This window comes from Pieris napi, chromosome 21 (assembly GCF_905475465.1).
Source record: "Pieris napi chromosome 21, ilPieNapi1.2, whole genome shotgun sequence".
NCBI lineage: Eukaryota > Metazoa > Arthropoda > Insecta > Lepidoptera > Pieridae > Pieris > Pieris napi.
Window position 1 is genome coordinate 3,736,644 of NC_062254.1, and position 19,766 is coordinate 3,756,409.

Below are 19,766 nucleotides of genomic sequence, written 5' to 3' on the forward strand. Positions count from 1 at the left end.
GCTAATATATAAAATTCTCGAGTCACAATGTTCGTTATCATACTCCTCCGAAACGGCTCGACCTATTCTTATAATTTTTTTTGCATATTCAGTAAGTCTGAGAATCGGCTACTATCTTTCAAACTCCTAAGTGATAAGGGGTGTCCAACCCGATTTTATTTTTTAAACAAATTTTTGTTTATATTTTTTTATGATATATATACAGCATACAAAAATACATACAACCCTTAATTTTCATGTACCCTCTACGATCAACCTTTATTGTTTATTTGTTAGTTAAGAACTTATAACTTGAACTCTGAGGTTTATATAGAGAAAAATCACAGAAAAACCTTAAAAGTTTTCATTCCGGAAAATCGAACAGTCTCTGGGTTAGTGTAGCAAAATGTTCCTGTTCAAAATGTTGTTGGTATGTACTAAAAAGGTAAGCTAGGTAAAATCACATTAAGGAGAAACGAAGTTCGCGGGGGAAGCTAGTATTTTTATAAAATAACTAGCTGACCGGGCAAACGTCGTTTTGCCATGTATATAATTTATAATAAAAAAATAGGGGTTGATTGTAGAGGGGTGAAAGTTAGGGGTTGTATGTATTTTTAAATGCTGTATCATAAAAAAATAAAAATATATGTAAAAATTTAAAAATTAAAATTAGGGGTGGACTACCCTTAACATTTAGGGGGATGAAAAATAGATGTTGGCCGATTCTATAGATACCGGATAAGCACAAAAAATTTCATCAAAATCGGTCAAGCCGTTTCGGAGGAGTATGGCAACGAAAACTGTGACACGAGAATTTTATATATTAGATAAAAAGTGAGATTATCTTCTGACATTAAAAGTAATTCTTAGCAGATTTGTTTCTTTATACAATTACTGTTTTCAACGTCGGTATTTATATTTGTATAAAAGGGACTGCTCGTCTTATACCCGCACCATATTTGCTCAGGTTGAGTAACAACGAAGCGTCGAAAAAAGGCTTTTTATTTGCTCGGGCTCCCAACATTTGTTAAGTGTAAAAGCAAATTTGAGAGTGCCCGCACAATTACACAAGTATTCAGTAAGAGATGGAAAAAGCGGAAACTTGAATGTATATATTTCCTTTTTTTAAATATGCTTGAAACGCGCAGGTTTTTTGCAAAGGGAAAGAACACAATTAACATTCTTTCTGTGAGCGAAAATTGTTTGAAAACTTTTTATTTGCCAACAAAGGCCGTGAACGATGTTTCAATTCGTTTATTTACATAAAAGTTTCACTAAAGATTATTAGACCGACGATAAACAATTTGTTTTGAATAAAAGATAGAATTTCGTTAAAAATTATTTATTATACACATTCTTTTTCGTCATGGTTAGTTTAAATCTATCAAATTAAGAAGTCAATGATAAAGTATTTTAAATACAAATACTATTAATAATTTGAAACTTGTCTGTTCACATTCCTTTCTTAGGAATATGTAGCGATTGGTAATATAATAATTTAATAATAATAATTTTATAATTGATAAAAAAAATAAAAAAGCAGGTTACATAAGTTATAAGGCAACAGGCGGCCTTATCGCTTACAAGCGATTTCTTCCAGGCAACCCTAATATGGAACTATAAAAAAGAAACACCTACAGAGGGTAAAGTACAAGAAGTATTAACAAAAAAAATCAATAACATGTATAACCAAAATAAAATAATTTATAAATTTAAGCAGACAACCATATGGTCTTTATTTTGTTAGTGACAATATTGTATTATGTTAGTAGGTATATTTAATCACATTTATTTATAAATTTACCCCCGCACACATGTCCGCAACAAACCCCCCCACACACACAGTATGTTTCTTTTTTACCATGAAGGCAGATGCAGTCTATTACAATGACCCATGTAAGGGCAATCCAGCTTCCTACTATTACCGACAGCATGCTGTGAGGTCTCCTCTACCCTTAAGTTTACCTACTTCCTTAATCACGTAGATTAAAACCACTGCGGAGTTCAAAAGATATAGGTATACAGACTGTCTTTTGTTTTGACGTATGTATTAATATTTAATTTAAAAACCCGATAATATAGACCCTTGGGTGTGTCTTGCCCGTAAGAACCTTATTTTACGTAAGCCTAATAATATGCTACTAAAAAAACATTGTCGAAGTATGAAAAGTTTATCACACTTTTAAGCTTAATAATATATTGTAAAGTAAACAATAAACCTAATTATAAAAGTGACGTCATAATTAAATATTCATTGATATCACTATCCAATCGGCAGTAATCAAATAAATATTAACCTACTAATTGTTTTTCGCGTTGACACCATACTGTTGACAGAGGCTGTGATAGACGATCTTTTTCCAACCCTTTTTCTCGTTTGGACCGCCCATGACTACGCATTGTAAATATGCCAATACATCAAACTTTTTAACCGAACCCTCGGTCAGATTTAAATATGATACCCTAACGAGATTTTGATATTGCGGTGTCTTTTGTTAGTCAACAGGATACATAAACAGCTAGGATAGCGATGCCTTTTCGTATATTAAAAGTCGCCTTTGTTAAGGATTAAAGATGAAGTTACAAATCTATTTTAGTATCTGGATTCTGTAAAGTCCTCAAATGGCATGGGCAATACACATTTTTGGATCTATTGGATTTTATTGGACCCGTGGGTGATCGGCTGATATACGTTGCCGATGTTTGGATCAAACCGGTTTTTCACAATATCCTTTACCATACATGTTAATTGCTCAATGAAAATGGTGCACAGGTTCGAAAACACGCCCTTAAACATGATGATGACCCGTCAATTTTGATGTTTATTTCATAAATCTGTTAAGTTATAGACCACGTTTGTGGTTATGAATAAAGGACATATGTATAATTACATTGTAAATAACGATAAAAATAGAAGATAAGGAAATAAATGAATATTAAAAATGGTTAACTACATAAGATATTATCTCGGTTATACGTTGACAATTTTTAGAAATCCAATTATCTGAATACACAGGTTGATTAACAAACGATTCTAATCGCAAACATTTGATGAGTCAAACAAAGCTATCTCAAAATAATTGCGAACCAAACTTTGAATGTATCGGACCGTATTGATTTTGCGGGTGTATTAGGAAATGGGCTTCCGAATTTAATGTAAGTAGTTACTTACAGAAGGGAATATTTAAAATAAGCCTTCAGTCGGTTAGCGCTGAAGGGTATTTTCAATATGGGTAATTTCGCCTGAAACACAAATACTTTAGGAGGCTTTATTGCATACTCGAGGATTAACTGGGTATGAGCGTTGAAAAACGGCTGGCTTCGGTTACGTTTCATGGCGTTTTATCTTAATTACTTCGAAATCTTTGTGCGAGAAAATCTCTACCCTTATGTTGTCCATCGTCGCGTAACTTTATGTGCGGATTACTTTTATGACCGGGATTAAGGCCCTCTGCGAATGTTTACGGCCGAAATCGGAGCCCATCTGTACTATAGATGCTCGATTTAATATTGCAAAGATTTATTTCCCATGGGTAAGAGTTTTTAATGAAACACAATTTATTGGATCGTTTTTATACTACTTATAAATTTGTAGGTTATAGTTTTTGAATTCGAAACAACATTATCTTTATAACTGAAAATTTATGTCTATTGAATTCCAAAAGCCCGTAACACACATACATTGCCGATGTACATGGGCAATGGTTCACATACAAAAAATAATCTTACGACACTATAATTGAGTCTAAAGTATGACCATTAATATTGGTCTAGCTTTTCATGGTTTCAACTGCATTGAAATAGCTTCCTGAACATTATAAATAAGAATCAGCCCTGCGATTCTGTAACTCACTTTTCGAACTCACACAGCGATTTTCGCATCGGCGGTCGTTCTCAAATCAGTCGTGAAGCAGTCATTAATTTATGATTTGGCATTCTGAAAAGGTGGGAGCTTGTAGTTTATTGTTTATCAGAATGCCAAATCATAAAATGACTGCTTCACGACTGATTTGAGAGCCAAAAACCGCTGTGTGAGTTACAGAATCGCAGGGCAGGTTTGAAATTTATAAGTTAATGCGTCTTTAGCGCCTCAGAAGATCTAGAAATTTACCGTCAGCCTACTGGATGTTATGCGTACTCAAAACTAACACTGCTTTAGTGATATTGGATTTTTGGGATCTTGGACCGTGTCAAAGATGCATTCTATTTTCAAACCTCTAAATTTAGTCTAAGCCTCATTACTGTCTTTTGTTTTTTTTTCTAGAATAAACAAAAGAAGTATCCATAAAATTAAAGTACATTAAGAAGTTCACAAAAGAGAGTGCGACTTTACATGATTAACAATCCAGCTGATACAATAATTATAGCTAAAAAGTAATAAATTGTTAACTGAATTTTCTACAATACTAGTGAATGAATAGCTTAAAATAAGGTAATTTTCATTAACAGTCTTAAAGTGTACTAAAATGTTTTGACATTATGTTCGTGTGTCCGAGATACGGCACTTGCACTTATATTCACTACACTTATTAACTCAAAAGGTTTAGTTCTCTTCCTCTTCATTACTTAACTAAGGATTTTCTAAATAAGAGAATATAATTTATACAAGAAATTTTACCAATACCCATTTGTTATTACATTTTTAAAGTATCCTAATATTACCATAACATGTAGCATATAATTACTCCACTTTAGTCCAACAATATTATCTTTCATGTAATAAAATATTGAAGTTTTATTTTCTAAAGGAAATGAGCGATGAAGATAGAATACCAAACACATAGGAATTTTTAAATAAACTTGTCTATAAGCGATGAATCGACTTTCCTATATTTTATCTACGCTATGTTATCTAATGTTTGACGTGGTTCACAATATCTCGCTTCTGAATCTTATTCTAAGTATCAACACGTCCTACAATTACGGTTTAAGATATTTAATTCTCATTAATAACATTACAACATTCACTTACATGAGAAAATTTACTTATACAGTAATACGCTTATGAATTAACTGTAAATTACAATAGTAAAAAAATACAACAGCAGGCAAGAAACTAAAGTTTTATTAGATAAAAATACAGCAATTACAGTAGTAAAAAAGGAAACTAGATATACCATAATTGGAAATAATTATTTTAGAAAATATAGTACAATAAAATTGTCTTTGGTTAAAAATTTAGCTAGTCCAAGGCTGGTATAGGTGAACTATACATATCCTATTGGGGTTCTCCCACCATTTCCACCATATTAAAAGTTACGCCAACTTAAATCTTTAATTAGCGCCTGTGCACTTGAACCCCACGACCCAAGAGTTCTCTACTCCAAAGTTCCTCCTCTTATTCACATAATATTCTCTTATTCTTACTCGTTCTTGTGTCACAATAAAAAATTCAATATTACTGCATAATAAATATCAACGGGGTATATTATAGTTTTGGTTATTATAAACGGTATTTAGTATTTAACGTTGACATACATTTTGAAACTCACCTTAAACCGATAGCTTAACGACCTGAGAAAATCCGGAAAGTGCCTCATAGTAAAACGCATTCTCGAACACATTGTTGGGTATATGTTATGTATACTGGCTAAGTAACTTGGGAATTTGGAATAGTGAAAGGAATGTGCCTTAAATAATTCTAGTTTATGATATATTTAACATTAATACAACCCGACAAAGGAGTTAAGGGAATTCTAACAATTCTAAATCTCTCGCCGTAGATATACATTATAACAACGACGTTCTGTTGCGAATCCCTTTGCAATTTACGAATAACAGTGAATATTATTGTCCAAATCTTCTAAGCCTAAGCTAAGTCTAAGCAAATACATTATACTGTTTGCTTGTGTTCTTATCGTTGTGATCGTAATTTCTGTTCTAATGTAATTGATTTATAATTGTGTAAAATTTTTAACGTCATATTTATTTATAAAAAAATAAAATTAAAGGATCTGACGAAAGGAAAAAAAGTAAATTTTATTCCTTTCATGGGATATATTCGTTAAATATAATTATCTGTTTTAATTAAAGAAAAAAATATTATTTTAATCCCTGATACCTTACAATTGTTAAAAGTCGCTCGAGTTTTCATTTAACCATAGTTAACTATACTTTGAAAAATGAAATGACCAGAATTTAAATAAAACTTACAAGTAAACTTATTATTAGTAAATGAATAATAAGTTTACATACAAAAGTATTGTTTTTAAAAGACAATATATTGTGTCAAGTATTAGTGTGTGTGTAAACTACATATTCATTCAATAATTCACTATAATATGAGAAATGAAATAACAAGTATTTAAACAAAACTTATAAGAAAATTATTCAATTATTTTATTTAATTGTTAATAAATACAAGTATATATTTTATTGTAAACATAGTTATAAATGATATTAAAATCTTACAATCTTAGAAGGCTGTTATACAAAATTCCAGTCAACAGCTCTTAAGCTACAGGTGCGTTTTAAGCCGAGTATTTGCCATTTTATAAGGATCCTTTCCTCACACCTGACACAAGATGTCGCCTTTTATTGTGTGCCTAACACTTTTATGTTCCATTTTAATGTTTCGAGTCTCGGAAATCAGGTCAAGATTTATAACGTTTATTGAAATATAATATAAAATATTTATTGACACTTCAGTATAAAATAAGAGTTACTTTATTTAGTTGTAAGAAACAACAATTCTACAAAACGAATTTATCTTTTAATTTAAAAACAATTAGTATACTGTGATATTCCGGTTTGTAGTTGTAAAATTGCAGTGTTCGCACTTCAACGTGCGACTCTCATCCCTGAGGTCGTAGGTTCGATCCCCGGCTGTGCACCAATGGACTTTCTTTCTAAGTGCGCATTTAACATTCACTCAAACGGTGAAGGAAAATATCGTGAGGAAACCGACATGTATTAGACCCAAAAAGTCGGCGGCGTGTGTCAGGCACAGGATCACCTACTTGCCTATTAGATTGAAAAATGATAATGAAACAGATTCAGAGATCTGAGGCCCAGACATAAAGAGGTTATAGCGCCACTGATTTATTTTAGTTGTAAAATTACAGTATATTTTTAATGTAGTAAGAATATTAGTATGTTTGTAACGTAATTCCGAAAATCCCAGATGTCAAAAAAAATATCAACAAAAATGCTAACATAGGCTATATTCATTATAACAATTCCAATTACAGTCATGATAGTATAAAAATAGCTTAAAGTTAATTTATTCACAAACAAAGTCTCGCCACTCTTAAATATGAAAACTCAACAAAGTGTTACACAAACAATGTGAAATGGTTTGTGTACAGTCTAACAGTGAAAAATGTGTAAAGTATGTACTGTTAGTCAAGTTAAGCTTGACTGATGTGTAAAATGGTCTCAATGCATTTGGGATGTAGAGAATAGAGTTAACTATCATTTGTTTTACTAAAAAAGTTTTTAGTTAAACTTTAACCAGCAATTTATTTATCTTAAAAAACAATTATAATATGTGTTGTCTTTTATTAACACGAATATCATTTAAAAGAACACTATGTTAATTTAAATATGACGTTTACCGGCTGTTGTTGCTGTCATTTTTATGATACATGGACTTAGAGACGCCATCTTCTTTTTGGTATAATTGTAGATATGTTTGTGCACGTTTTTATCCGCTTTTATTGTATTACTAAAATATGATACGTGACCAAATGCTTTTTTTCATTCGATCCTAATAGACTGGATTTTACAATTTTAAAAGACTCGTTGATGGTTTTGATTGACTCATTGACTTAATATCTAGTTTCATTACATTAATGATAACAATTGGAGTTTTATTTAGTATAATTAACATTACCGCATCACAATAAATGTACCATTATAAACTTAGTTATGTTATTAAAACTAGCCGATATAATTAGAACTCAAATTATTAATTGATTCAGCGTTTTCAATTCGTTAATAGTAGGTTTCTGTGGTCTCATTGACCACAATTGCTGAAAAGCACTCTAAACCACCAGATATGGTCATAAATATATATCCTTTGGCGTTAATAAGGAAGCTTATTATAACGACATGTACTTATTAATAATTAATAACATAATTGCATTCAGTTTTCACACGTAACTAAATAAATAGTATAATAATTTAAGCGAATAATTGAAGCCTGTTGTTCCCACGAGAATGAAAGTGCGTGCTCCTATTTCACCATGCCTACTGGTAAAGGACTAATCTTTGTTTTTAATTATTTTTGTTATTAAATTTGTAATTAAATTGAAAATAAAAATATCGTTTATTTGCAAAGTATGAGGTGCATTCAGATTGATTAATTATACAAAAAACTCACAATTAGCCATATAAAAATAGGCATGCAAATGTCATATTAATCATCATAAAGTCATAATAATACGAACACTTATGATATTATTATTAATTTTTGACAAAACTTACGATACAAAAACTTCCATACTAAAAGGCACTTTCACTTTAAAAATCAAATCATCTTCTCGTTAAACACTTCTGGGTGATTAAATAGTTTGATAGCCATGGCGTAACAAAAGGTACAGAACTAGTTTTATTTTATAAAAACCTGGAATATAACTTATACTGAAAAGTTATATAAAGATTAAAAACCTCGTAAATATACGTACATAGGCGCGTTATAAGTTATAGTTTGCACTGTAGCTTACGGCCTGACTCGGAGAAATGTTTCGCCTACGAAACAAATGACTCACTTACCTGTTGATGCCTTTTCGGGCGGCTTAGGCTCACCCGCTATCAATCTCATGCGAGCGTTATACCTTCTTTGAACTCTAATCTTTCATTTTAAAATGCACTCAGTCATATCAAAGTGTTGCATTATCTGTAACAAGAATAGCATATCAATTTAATAGATTTTTCATAATCTAATTTTTCTCAAAATGTTTTGAGAATAATTTAAAATAATGCAGACGTTGATACTTTGTAACTTCGTAATAGTGAGACAAAATAGATTCAACGCAATAGAAGCGTGTATCGTAGTATGAGATTTAACACGTTCACTGCGGCAAGTAAAATAATAATTTTTCATCAGGTGCGGCGGCGGGCCAAAATGCGCCCCCAATGATATTTCCGCCGGTGCGTGGCAGGTCTTTCTAGACCCAACAGCACTAGGATAGATTAAATTGCTATAACTTTGTGGAAACATAATGTATACATTTTTTTTATATTGTTAGAATGACCTTGAACCCAACCTCCTTAGGTTTGATTCGCCCCGGGATCTGGCAAACAGGAAATGAGAAATAAAACAGGAAAAGCGGCAGGCCGATATCGACCTGAACCGCACTAGAATATATTTTCAGTAGTGATGGGACAGAGAAATATCGAAATAAAACAGAATTATCGTAAACTCAACTCAAACTCAAACTCAAAATATCTTTATTCAAGTGGGTAACCAAGTACACTTTTGAATCGTCAAGTTAAATTAATCGTAAATTTACATTTACTACTAAAGGAACTGAAAAATGTATTTATTTACTTATGTATGCCTGTCTTGGAAACAGAAATACTTTTTATTTTTCTTAGTGGAAAATATTTCTTCACTGCTGTCACTATCACTGTCAATAACTGCAAGGCGAATTACTCTATTTTCCAAAATTTGTATTTTTCTTGTATTGCTTGCCATCGTTGATAATATCGAACGCTATGTTAGATCAGTTAGATAGCACAACACTAACTGGTCGGGCGCGCGCTCTGTGCGGTATCGGGTCGCCAGCTGCCTGTTGGGTGGGCGGGCTGAAATAGGCCCACTGCCGCACTCAGCGGATGCAAAGCAGCGTCAGTGCGTGGTAGGTCGATAAAAGCCTGCCGTTATGTTTTGATGGGGAAAACCTACAATTTTGACCGCAAGATGAAATATATATTTGTCTCTGTCGAATTTTTACAAACACCTGAGATAATCGTTACGCACCAGCGAGAGGGACATAGATTTCTTCGTCCGCACCAGCGGAAATACCGCGGCAGGCTGATATCGGCCTGTTACGCAGTGAACGTGTTAAGCTATAATTATATAAATACCAGGTTCTTAAATGTTATATGGGATATTTTGCCTTGACACACGATATGATGTGTTATGTTATAAAGCCAACATTGTTTAATCTTAATCAAACCTACGTATTTGTTGATAGGTGCATATTATAGGTTATTTGATTTTGAAATTGAGAGTAATATTTACGAAATAATCATTAATTAATTACGCCATACACATCACAAACCCGATGACATGTTACTAATTCCTATTCATAAATCGAAGTTTCATAAAACAATAGCGAATCGGTTCATTAGAAGTTAACGGATTTAAATAAATTCAAAATTTGAGTTAAAGCTTACAAAGGTCGGGCATATCCTTAAATTAGACCTTCTAAATACCGGAGGTCTTTTCTTTACCTATATAATTATTAATGGACGACAGAGTACAATAGTACATAATACATGTTTGCTGGTTATATTAAGTTAGTATAACATTTTCGTATGTTTACAGTGTCAGATCACGATTCTCTCACTCTGCTGTCTGCACTTGAGATTTCCATAATTCATGACGCGACATGCAACCTCTCAACAAATAAATACTATCCAAGGGCTAGCACTAACTTAGACGTTTAGTTTTGTACATTTTCTAAGCATATATTAGATGCCCAAATGTAAACACTATTAACTAATATCTTAAATAGAAAACACGGTGTTATTCAAGATATAAAATTTAACCTCCAAGTTAGAAGCTAGAAATGTGTTTAGTAATAGAACAATATATAAATATAGCTTACGTAGTTATCTGCACCGGTCTTCGTCGTGTCTTATTTAGAATCGAGACAGCGCTAAGTATGACTCCCAAATGTCAAAAGAGAGAACTTAACTTTACTTACATGTAATGTAAACCAAAAGTATTAGTATTAGTACACATGTATAATTATATTAACTAAAAGAAGGAACTCGTTGTGGTTTAAGCCTGGTGACGTCCATAGCTGGATAAAGGCCTCTCCCACAAATTTCCAGTACGACCGGTTTCCAGTGCTTTGCGTCCAACGCCATCCCTTCACTTTCACCAGGTTATCTGTCCACCTAGTGGAAGGCCGTCCAACGCTGATAGAAGGAAGAAAGCATTAAAATAAATCAAGTACATTCGTGGTCCCAGACATTGATTATAATAGTAACAGATAAGATGTTCCATAAGTTTTGTCTTATTAATTTTAAGTAGTTTTGCACTTCTTGCGCTCACCTTATCTAATTTTTTCTCACAGTCGTTGCCTGGAAGAGATCGCTCGATATCGTTAAGACCAGTTGCCCTCTTTTTTATTTAATTATTTTGTTTATTTATTTCGTAATCCTACAGCTAACATAACTTATATAATATAATAACAAACAGTTACACTGAAAATATAGCCAGAATAGAATACATAATACATTTAACTACAAAAAGGTTCAAAAATTTACAAAAAAATACAAAAAAAAAAAAAAACAATATATTCAACTAAGTAATATGTAATTTGGCTGTGTTGTGTGATGATGTGAAAGTGAGGGTACGTACGTGAAGGTGTGTATGTGGGGTATGCTCATGATGCAGGTGATTTAGCGCTATGGATATTCTAATTGCTCCTTTTAACCATATTCCGCGATAGCTTAAACAAGTCAAGGCTTAAATATTGGTCGTTGTATGTCCGGGCTGCGCAATACAAAACTGAGTTTTTTGCATAGTTAGTGTTGATGTGAGGAACATGAAACAAAGAACGATTACGAGTCTCAACCAGACTCGGACTCAGGAACAACGAAGGGAAATTTTTCTAGAAGGAAGCTGCAATTAATTTTATTTGACATGATGTCATGTAGTAACAATAAATCATATTATTTTCGTCGAGAGTCTAAAGTATTAAGTTTAACATATTCACGATCGTCTTTATATGTATGAAACTTATTACAGCCCTGCGATTCTGTAACTCAGACTGATTTCAGAGCGACCGCCGATGCGAAAACCGCTGTGTGAATTCGAAAAGTGAGTTACAGAATCGCAGGGCAGGTCTTATAGGAGATAAATTTTATGAAGTCTTTTAAATTTTTTCTTTGTGTACAGTGTAACTAGGTGACCAAACCGAGCCACCATATTCGATAATTTGCAGAGATATTGGTCCTGTTCTAAATCTAGATAACCACGGCATAAAGATATTAAATTTAATCCAAGTGAAGTATCAGTTTCATAGGGTGAGAAAAATTGTGGTTTTCGTTTGAGAACCCTATACTGTATAAACGACAATTTTAGAGCGAAACACGATGAATAATGAAATATAAATGGTTAAAGTTCTGCTTGTCTATGTTTTGTTATACATAGAAGTTCATTATGTTTGAGATGACTAAAATATATCAATAGAGTTCTTACCATAGAAATGAAAAAATAATACGTATCTGTAGGTTTTATTTTTTAATACATATTTGCGATCAGAAAGGTATTTAATTTTTTTTATAACTATATTTATATAGGTAACCAAGTACACTTATGAACGTCAACAGAAAAGATGTTAAATTGATTATAAATTTACATTTACTACCAGTTCACAAGTCAAGGGCGTACAGCGGGCAAGAATAACTGGTAAGAAACTCTCCGCTACTCTTCTAATAATGAGTCAGCACGCAATGTAGCGACATTTGGAATATTTGTAGGTTTTATTCTTTAATATATTTACGATCAGAAGGGTTTTAATTTACAAAACAATTCAATCGAACATGACATTACGTCCATGGCCATCCAATCCATAAGAATGAGTTGTGGTAGTTAACACGCGATGTCTCGTTCTGTCAACAATCAAACTCTTTAAATGACATAAGCAGATGTAGCATAGTAATTCGTCTCTGAGAATAATAAAGCACAAGCGAGGCCACTCCAAGTTTACTTACAACATTAGCTGATATAAAAAATATTCAAATATTCATAAATCAAATTATTTGATAATTTTAGCTGCATTTATTCTGCTCAATCGAGTTTTGTATTTCTTTATTAGCTTTTTAGTATTCTATTAAATTTTTTAGTATTATTTTAGATTTAGGTTGGTTTTTATTAGATTTGGTTATGCGCTTCTTGCACTTTACCATCATATTGCTTTTTAGTTATTTTCCTTACTAGGGTTTCCTGGAATAGATCGCTTGTTAGCGATAAGACCTCCCGTTGCATCACTTATAATTTTTATGCATTATGTTATTTGTTTCCTATAAATGTAGCGTAGTGTAAATAAATAAATAAACAATTATATAATATAATAACTTACACAACATAAAAGAAAACAATGTGTAAAAAAGACTTCGTTTGAAATTACGTGAAACAATTATTGACGGCAAAAAGACAGTAAAAATGCAAAAGGTGTAATTTTCCTGATTTTACGTTTAATGCTAAAAGAATTTTGTAAAACGTAGATCGTAATTAAAATTTCGTATAAATGGGAGTATGGAACAAGTTGGAGTTTTGAAATGTCGCTAAAATTATAACTGCATATTATTTGGAGAGAAAATGTGACCCATTCAATGGTAGCGAGCTCCAGGCGCCACTCCCGAAAGGAATTTTGTCAAAGCACCAACTACGTATACATTCAGCATTCCGAAAAATACTATTAGAAATTGTTTGCTTCTGGAATTCTCTTTGAAATATCAGTTTTTCAGGTTGTTTACAATTTTATCTAATGTCTTAAAGTTTTATTAGAGGCCTTTTTAAACGAAGAAATATTATGTTATCAATTTCTGACGTGATGTCTGAATACTAACTTGATTATTATGACGCAATATATTTTTATTTTACAAGACAAATAAAAATATATTATTCTAATAATTTCGAAGGAGTAACGTAACGTAACGTAACCTAATGTCAAATTTGGGTTCGATTTCCGGCGTAAAAGTATTTGCTCAAGCTACATCAGCGATTTTGGAATTTTACACTTAAACTAAAAAATTAAAACGTAATTATTTAATTTAATCCTCATACAAATTTCTTCAAACTCACTTTTCATTACAATTATAAAGGTATGGAACAAAAACGGCAATTTAAATAACCTTAATAGTTTAAATTCTCATGAAATCTCTTAACTCCAAGTCTGAGTTGTAATTTCGTCGAAAGTGTTAATTTAAATAGAATTAAAGCAACCCTTCAATTTTATTAATATTACTGTCTAAATTAAATCTTGATTGTCTTTGAAAGATAAGGTATGTTTCTATGTTAAATTAAGTAATTAACATTTAAAAAAGTTAGATTGTAAAACGAAAGACGCAATGTGTTTCGATTAGTTGTGATTCTTCTTCTAATAGTGCCATCTCCTTGCGAAGGTGGCGATTGTCATAGCTAGCTTAATTTTGGATACCACGCTTCTAAACAATGACTTGGTGCTTTGACCAAACCATTGTCTAAGGTTTTTCAACCAAGACGTGCGTCTGCGGCCAGGTCTCTTTCGAGTTGAAGGAGCTCGTATGTTTTTCTGTAGTGAAATACTCAAGTTTCCTTATATTAACCTTCATAAACACTTTTTTATTCTTCTGCATTCTGTCCAGCACAATTGTATTTCGTTTGCTGGCGATTGCCAAGTATAGAGTCTACGTGGTGGTAATATGAATTCGCAGCAACCAAATCATGTTCCTGGCAGCACTGTAGTATATCAATCTAATTATGATCGGTCTAATGTAAAGTCTGTCGTGTGTGTGATTGGACAAAAGATCCTGACCAATCACAATCAAACGAAAGGTATAACGTCATTCGTTATACATATATATCGTTGATCGAATCGAATTGTTAACGTTATAAGAGAAACAAATTGTATAACAACTTTTATTGAATTCAAACGGAAGCACTAAAATATTTAATAGAACCTAGTTCGAAAAATTTCCATATGTAATTATTAAAACACAATAAAATTTTACTGTATACGCGATTTTAAAACTATATTCGTTAAAAATTTTAATGTAACTATCTAGTAATATAATACTATAAAAAATGCATATTATATATTAGATAAATAAAGCGTAAAATGTACCAAAATACCAGGAAGGTTCAAACTGGATCGAACTGGAATTTTGTGTCTTCCTCGCGCGTGCCTTCACATCCGAGTCATATCTCAAAGACTTGAATGCATGAAGTATGCAACTTATTTATCAACTTATAGCTAAAGCCAAAATTGTTTAAGACTAGAGAATAGTGAATATATGGCCGTATTCTAAGCGGTAGTATACAATGTTTTTACTTATTTTCTAAACCAAGACTCTCAGTCTGACAAAACTCGTATATATACATATACGTATTGGATTTGACATACAGCCTTGCGATTCTGTAACAACGAACTCTCACAACAGTCGTAAAGCAGTCATTTTACGATTTGGCATTCTGATAAATAATAAAGTACAAGCTCCCTCCTTATCAGAATGAAATGAGAGTTCGAAAAGTGAGTTACAGAATCGCAAGGCTGGAGTCGTACTTACCTAAGTCGCGACTCTAAACTCTTATAAGTAAAATGTTAATGATCATATAAACATGCAATATGAGGCTACGTCTGTCAATTAATAATTTATAATACACCAAAGCCAAGAAAGGCAAAACATATTTAAATAGAGTACGAGGTAAAAAAAGTAGAGCATTTATAGCGTACGGTCCAATCAGAGTGGAGAACCTTAGTGGACTTCCTTCTTAAGATCTAATAAAAAAATAATTAAAGGAGAGGTCACTTAAAGTCAGATGTTAACGCTCTGCGTTGGATGCGGTCAAAAGGAGCTTTGATTTAATTGGATCATTATAATACGTCTTTATGTACGATTGTGAAAAATTGTAAGAATAATAACAATACAATAATACTTTCGAATTAATAATAATAACAAGAACGTACACATTGTAATGTTAAAAATAGTTTTTTTATTACGTCAGTAATGTTACGTAATTTTGTTAATTTCATAATTATTATAACTTTACAATACACCATTTGGTAAAATGCATCTTTGGACAGTTTTATAATTACATTTCAATCAATTGATTGAATGTTACTTCACAGTAACGTGACAAAACATTCTTAAAGTAATATATAGTAATGTTAATATATATGTTAATAATAGTAATATTTTGTAATTAAATTATAAATGTACTCAAAAGCCTAGTGGCTAGTACATTGATAATTTAACCGTAAATACGCGCATTTGTTTTTGAATCCAAATTCTCACAGATTTACTTATATACGACTTTAACGTGATCCATATCATTTCACGCACGAACGACGCACGCTAATGTAACCCACTGATCTTTGATCGTGTTTGCTCTTCCCTATCTACTGAAGCGACTTGCTTACATTTATTTTCTTTGGCGTTTGAACTTTGAAAACTTAATTTGCTGAGCCAAAGGCTCTGATTTCAAGTGAGCCTTTTGGACTCGACCGACCTTTTATCTATTTATTTTGTGTCAGTGAGTGCTTGTTTTAATAAAAAATGTATTTAAAGTTCTGCAGACTCGATTCATTGCTTATTTTTCGTTTGGTACGTAAACTAAAACATTTCTAGTTCTGCCAGCAATGCAAGAAGCAAGAAAGGGTATATGTGTAAACCATTTGCATATACTAAACAATTTGCAAGATGCTTTAGGTTTATGCAGCACGCTGCATTATCAAATAAAAATTTCTAGAAAACATTGAATTTTTTTTATGTAAAAGCTTGAATTATATTACAATTATTGTTCAATCTAATGTGGATTATATATTATATAATAAATTAAATCTATGTGTAACGAAGATTTAAATTACTTTTGTAGGACCTTAAAATTGCAGAAAACAAAAACCAACGCTGCAGAAGAGAGATATTTATAATCGAAACGATATCGTTTTTATAACTTTATTAGATATATTTAAATTAGCCAGTATTTACGGTTACATTCCCATGTAAACAGTTCAAACCATAAACTATACCTAATAAATACTTTATTTACATCACAGCTATAAACAAAAAATATGTAATAAAAATTTTCTAGATGATGTCTTACGTGACTTACTTTCTTCGACAAGAATTATAAAATAAAACCAATATTTATAATAATTTATAATAACCAATAAACATTTAAAAGACAAAGTTAATACATAATGTTTGTATTGGTTAAGCAACGTTAAATAAATACATATAATGGAAACACATAAGTAAACAAGTACAAACTTAGTCTTAAATGTTAGTTCTCATCCCCGGGAGCGTACGATAATTACCGATTTCCCATTGTTTTCAACTAAAGTCTATTAATTTCAAAACTTCGTGGACTATAGAGAAATACGATAACTCGCCTTTGTTTACTGCAATGTATTGCACTTATAATGCACATTGGAATAATACAAACATGTAACAAAATGTGTGTGTGAAAAAAATATAATGGTAATAACACGCACATATATAACGTCATATCTGTAACTGTATACAAGTGTTAATTAATATGACACTAAATGATACAATACAATAACTAAAGCTCCATACGATTATCACTATTGAGAAAGAAGAAAGAAGAAAGTCCAAAATCCATTCATACTCGCCAATTTTTTTCTGTATCGCGTACTAAACATCTATATGTATTACTGTTCGACATACATAATTTAAGTTTCATAAATTTTAGTAAGGGTGATCTAAAATATTTTAACTCGGCCGATCGTCACGTTTTTTTTATTAACTTAGTACTGTTTGGTTTCACTCGAATTGTGTTGGACGCGTTATATTTGTTAGTAGTTACGTCCTTAATTGTATAATTTTGTAGTGCGTTCTGTGACTATTATAAAGCAAGGTATCAGTAGGTTATCAGTCTAACCTCTCTTATTGTTGCCAAACTTATATAATTTCTACATATCCTTACGACTGACTTGTGTGCTTTTCTTCTTGTTAAGGATATATCGAAACGAGATATGTACTCAGGACTTATTATTTTAGTATAAACTTGAGTGGCCACCGAACCATTCTTTGAGGTACAATTACAATAAATAAAGCCTTAATTCTCTGATCGATTAGTACAAAAAGGTTAATAAATAATTGGCACAAAAACCATATATTTTTTACTAACTACTCTTATGGTCAAGTTGTCTTCTGACACAAACCGATAATTTTTTCGGCAGTCCATTTTTTTACTTGAAGGTCCCTCTTTCTTTTGCTTTGTCTTTGATACCATTCTAATATTTTGTTCACTTCCCTTTTTTACTTCAAGAATCAATATTTAAATGTCTATAATTGTCAAAATTCGTTTATTCCTAATTGCAAGCTTACGCAATAAACTCCATTTTATATAGGTACTTACGAAACGTATATCTTCCCTTCAATCAAGTACAAAGCAAAATGGAATAGCTATATCAATCTTAGTCACTGTCGACTGCCGAATAATAGCGTTTACCGCCACATATTATAGACGACATGAAAGATATACTCGGATTCATTACGTTTAGTGGAACAATAATAGAAATATTTGTAATGGTCCAAATAATACACCTTTGGTTGTATTTTTCTTGACAAGAAGTCGCTCTACTTTCTGATACATTTAATTAGGAGAAAGGTTTTGTTTGAATCGATATTTGGACCTCCGTATATGCATTGTGGGTTTTCTCAGATAATATTTATATGTCAAAACCAAACCTGTTTTTCTTTTCTTAGTGGTAATAATTCAGTGGTACATATGCCACTGAGGCATCGGAAAAACCAATGAAAATAATAGAAAGACAATACCAATATATATTTAAATATCACGTTGTTTTGTCGTTAAGTATTTTTTTTACCTTGAAATAATTAATCTATTTAATATAGCTAAATTAATCTCGGCTAATCATTAAAAAATCAAAGCTAAAAACACTTTTAGTTGGAAAACGCTACATGCTCCATCCGAGTTAAAGCAAGCGTAAAATAATTATGGAGAAAAGTAAAATTAGTTCCCATTTTCTGGCTTAGCACTTAATTCTCCTACCTAAGCTTAAATACATTTATGCGGAGAGTGGTTTACCGGGAATTATCCTTATTATAACGCATTCTAAATAATAAAGTTTCTTAGAAAAACATAGGTATAGATTTTCTAAGTATTGTGAAATTAAAAGGAAGGAATTAAATGTTTACTAAGATAAAGTTTTAGCATTCGTAAATTTTCTTTTATACAACACTTCACTGTTAAGTGCTACCGTCGACGTTGCCTATGTACACACTGCCAGGCTTATCATGCTGAACGTTGGTAACTTTTTTCTTAAGTTTCTGAGTCAAATTGGGTAAGAAATTCAGTGGTGTACGGCGAAAAAAAAATCCATAAAAACATGGTGGATATTTTATTTATACTATTATCAAAATTTTAAATACGGTAATATTGTTTGGAAATACCATTAATTATCAGAATTCACAACTGTGTAAGTTGAATGTAAAAAGACGTCATTTTGCATGCTTTATGGTTTGGTCATAGTTTAACTGTAATCTGTGGATTATGCGATAAAACTCTATTTTGTTCTATGCCAAAAACTCGCCATCGTTTGTTTTTCGTTTTATAGTGTCACCTACCATTATTTTATTTAAATTAGATTTAAAAAAGGCCGGTAACGCACCCAAAACAAACGCACTAAAATTGGGTTACTATGGGCTGCGAGGATTGCCCTTTTTGTGCGCCCCGTAGGCTCGTTTGCTCCCCAAATTTTATATAAAACATGATATTTTTTTCATGAATGAATAGCTTATTCTACGAATAATAATAATATATTCATTCATAAAAGAATATTTCCTATATTATTATGATATATTCATAAGATAATAGATAAAAATGTCAATATATTTTACCATTCAAAGAC

The 19,766-nt window shown here is 31.7% G+C and overlaps 1 protein-coding gene across 1 annotated transcript in view; it reads left to right on the forward strand.

The window, feature by feature from the left end:
- Nucleotides 1-19,766, forward strand: part of LOC125060449 (lachesin-like) — a 70,628-nt gene that overhangs the window by 35,938 nt on the left and 14,924 nt on the right. The window lies entirely within an intron of this gene.